Genomic DNA, 4,578 nt, shown 5'->3' on the forward strand with positions numbered 1-4,578 from the left:
GGCGTCACCCAGGCCCTGTGGCCATCCATCTCCATGCCCGAAGGTCTTGGAGAGCTTGCGGAGCAGCTAAAGGGAGCACGGCGGCGCTTCCGATTGTGGAAGATATCAGCCTGCCGTCAAGGCGCTAGGGAGGCCTGGGCCATGGTAAAGACGCGGTATGCAAAGGCTGACCCCAACCACATGACCGAGGTCGGTCCTGTAGGGCCCGATGGGAAGGAGATCCCTGTAAGCTTAGTATACGGCCAAGTAGAGTTGGCCGCAAAGTATTCCCAGCAGGAATGTAAATTAGACAGCCTGTAAGATGGTATTGAAGAGGAATACAACCAGTCAAAATGGCTACGTAATTTAATTGACATTTATAATGCCTTCTAGCCGGATTGTAGATCATTTATCATGGCCGACCTTTTCGCTTCAGCCTCGGGACCTGACGGTCCGGAGTGTGTCCGAATTCCCATGCGGTTATATAGGAACCGGGGAATGCATGGAGACCAGGCGTAGGGGTCATTAGGGCGTGAACAGACAAGTGCCCGACTAGGTATGTTATATTACATGGTTAGTAAGAAACATCTTCCAGGGAGAATAGTTCCGTTAGGGGTTCCTTTCCCTGGGAAGCATGCCCTAACGTGCATGTCCATGCTGCGAAAAGAAACGCAGGAAAAACATCTGGGGGCGTATAGATAAAAATAAAAAAAAAGATCATCTTTAGTTCATCGACCGAATATTCCCTTAAGAACGCTAGCTTTCAGCTTCACCCAGTCTGAGGTACACGTCCGGCTGACCCGGCAATAACAATCGCAGAGGTGCTCCCTTTACCACCTAGACGAACAATCTGGAACGTAGGGGTAAGCACAGGAGCCAGGCAACCCAGCTTGGCCAAAACTTAAGTCATATCGATGCATATAATGGTGAATAAAAGGTATATGCGAAAGTGTGACACATGTGTTGGGCATGAAGCCCGCATGAATAAGCTTCTGTTTAAAGAAGCCCCCAGGTTTAATGAGCGCAGATAGCGCATCACTTTATGAGCATTTAGAGGCTATAAGAGAGAGAGAGAGAGAGAGAGATAGAGAGATAGAGAGAGAGAGAGAGAGAGAAGATAAATGTAAGACAGAAAATATAAAAAATGGACAGAGGAAGGAGATGAACACAGAGTCCGGCGCTAGGCATAGAATCTTTGGAGACGGGCTGCGTTCCATGGGTTTGGCTCGAGTCGGTTATCCGATGCATCCCGCAGGCGGTACGCTCCACCAGTCAGGACTTGGTCAATTATGAAGGGACCTTCCCACTTGGGCTTGAGTTTTTTCTTTTTCTTGTCCGGTAGTCGTAGAACTAATTCGCCAACGTTGTAATTTTTGGCCCGTACTTCTCTGCTTTGGTATCTTCGAGCCTGCTGTTGATAGAATGCGGAATGGGTTTTTGCCATGTCACGCTCCTCCTCCAATGCGTCCAAGCTGTCCTGCCGATCGAGCTCGGCTTCTCTTTCTTCGTACATGCGCACTCGAGGTGAGTCATGAATTATGTCGCAAGGCAAAACTGCCTCTGCGCCGTACACCATAAAGAATGGTGTGTATCCGGTGGTGCGATTCGGCGTGGTACGCAGCCCCCAGAGTACGGAGTCGAGCTCCTCTTGATGGGGAACGTTGCAGAAAACAAAAAATTTCCTACGGTTTCACCAAGATCCATCTATGAGTTCATCTAGCAACGAGTGATTGGATTGCATCTACATACCTTTGTAGATCACACGCGGAAGCGTTCAAAGAACGGGGATGAGGAAGTTGTACTCGACGTGATCCAAATCACCGGAGATCCTAGCGCCGAACGGACGGCACCTCCGCGTTCAACACACGTACGGTCAGCGTAATGTCTCCTCCTTCTTGATCCAGCAAGGGGGAAGGAGAGGTTGATGAAGATCCAGCAGCACGACGGCGTGGTGGTGGATGCAAGGCGTCACAGTAGCAGGGCTTCGCCGTATACTACGAGAGAGAGAGGTGTAGCAGGGGAGAGGGAGGCGCCAAAGGCTCAAAGGGTGGCTGCCTCCTCCCTCCCCCCCTTTATATAGGCTCCCCTAGGGGGGGCGCCGGCCCTAGGAGATGGGATCTCCTAGGGGGCGGCGGCCAGGGCTGGAGTGGCCCCCAAGGCAAGGTGGGGCGCCCCCCCCACCCCTAGGGTTCCAACCCTAGGCGCATGGGGTGGGCCTAGGGGGGCGCACCAGCCCACTATGGGCTGGTTCCCCTCCCCACTTTGGCCCATGGGGCCCTCCGGGATGGGTGGCCCCACCCAGTGGACCCCCGGGACCCTTCCGGTGGTCCCGGTACAATACCGGTGACCCCGAAACTCTCCCTATGGCCGAAACTGCACTTCCTATATATAATTCTTCACCTCCGGACCATTCCGGAACTCCTCGTGACGTCCAGGATCTCATCTGGGACTCCGAACAACTTTCGAGTTCCTGCATATTCATATCTCTACAACCCTAGCGTCACCGAACCTTAAGTGTGTAGACCCTACGGGTTCGGGAGACATGTAGACATGACCGAGATTGCTCTCCGGTCAATAACCAACAGCGGGATCTGGATACCCATGTTGGCTCCCACATGCTCCTCGATGATCTCATCGGATGAACCACGATGTCGAGGATTCAAGTAACCCCGTATACAATTCCCTTTGTCAGTCGGTATGTTACTTGCCCGAGATTCGATCGTCGGTATCCCAATACCTCGTTCAATCTCGTTACCGGCAAGTCACTTTACTCGTACCGTAATGCATGATCCCGTGACCAGACACTTGGTCACTTTGAGCTCATAATGATGATGCATTACCGAGTGGGCCCAGTGATACCTCTCCGTCATACGGAGTGACAAATCCCAGTCTTGATCCGTGTCAACCCAACAGACACTTTCGGAGATACCCGTAGTATACCTTTATGGTCACCCAGTTACGTTGTGACGTTTGGTACACCCAAAGCACTCCTACGGTATCTGGAAGTTACACGATCTCATGGTCTAAGGAAAAGATACTTGACATTGGAAAACTCTAGCAAACGAACTATACGATCTTGTGCTATGTTCAGGATTGGGTCTTGTCCATCACATCATTCTCCTAATGATGTGATCTCGTTATCAATGACATCCAATGTCCATAGTCAGGAAACCATGACTATCTGTTGATCAACGAGCTAGTCAACTAGAGGCTTACTAGGGACATGTTGGTGTCTGTTATTCACACATGTATTACGATTTCCGGATAACACAATTATAGCATGAATAAAGACAATTATCATGAACAAGGAAATATAATAATAATGCTTTTATTATTGCCTCTAGGGCATATTTCCAACAGTCTCCCACTTGCACTAGAGTCAATAATCTAGTTACATTGTGATGAATCGAACACCCATGGAATTCTGGTGTTGATCATGTTTTGCTCTAGGGAGAGGTTTGGTCAACGGATCTGCTACATTCAGGTCCGTATGTACTTTACAAATATCTATGTCTCCATCTTGAACATTTTCACGAATGGAGTTGAAGTGACGCTTGATGTGCCTTGTCTTCTTGTGAAACCTAGGCTCCTTGGCAAGTGCAATAGCTCCAGTGTTGTCACAGAAGAGTTTGATTGGCCCCGACGCATTGGGTATGACTCCTATGTCGGTGATGAACTCCTTCACCCAAATTGCTTCATGCGCTGCCTCCGAGGCTGCCATGTACTCCGCTTCACATGTAGATCCCGCCACGACGCTCTGCTTGCAACTGCACCAGCTTACTGCCCCACCATTCAAAATATACACGTATCCGGTTTGTGACTTAGAGTCATCCAGATTTGTGTCGAAGCTAGCGTCGACGTAACCCTTTACGACGAGCTCTTCGTAACCTCCATAAACGAGAAACATTTCCTTAGTCCTTTTCAGGTACTTCAGGATATTCTTGACCGTTGTCCAGTGTTCCTTGCCGGGATTACTTTGGTACCTTCCTACCAAACTTACGGCAAGGTTTACATCAGGTCTGGTACACAGCATGGCATACATAATAGAACCTATGGCTGAGGCATAGGGGATGACACTCATCTCTTCTATATCTTCTGCCGTGGTCGGACATTGAGCTGAGCTCAATTTCATACCTTGTAACATAGGCAAGAACCCCTTCTTAGATTGATCCATATTGAACTTCTTCAATATCTTATCAAGGTATGTGCTTTGTGAAAGACCTATGAGGCGTCTCGATCTATCTCTATAGATTTTGATGCCTAATATATAAGCAGCTTCTCCAAGGTCCTTCATTGAAAAACTCTTATTCAAGTAGGCCTTAATGCTGTCCAAGAGTTCTATATCATTTCCCATCAAAAGTATGTCGTCTACATATAATATGAGAAATCCTACAGAGCTCCCACTCACTTTCTTGTAAACGCAGGCTTCTCCATAAGTCTGTGTAAACCCAAACGCTTTGATCATCTCATCAAAGCGAATGTTCCAACTCCGAGATGCTTGCACCAGCCCATAAATCGAGTGTTGGAGCTTGCACACCTTGTCAGCATTCTTAGGATCGACAAAACCTTCCGGCTGCATCATATACAATTCTTCCTTAA

Source organism: Triticum urartu, chromosome 2A (assembly GCF_056163025.1).
Source record: "Triticum urartu cultivar PI428250 chromosome 2A, HENAU_Tu73, whole genome shotgun sequence".
NCBI lineage: Eukaryota > Viridiplantae > Streptophyta > Magnoliopsida > Poales > Poaceae > Triticum > Triticum urartu.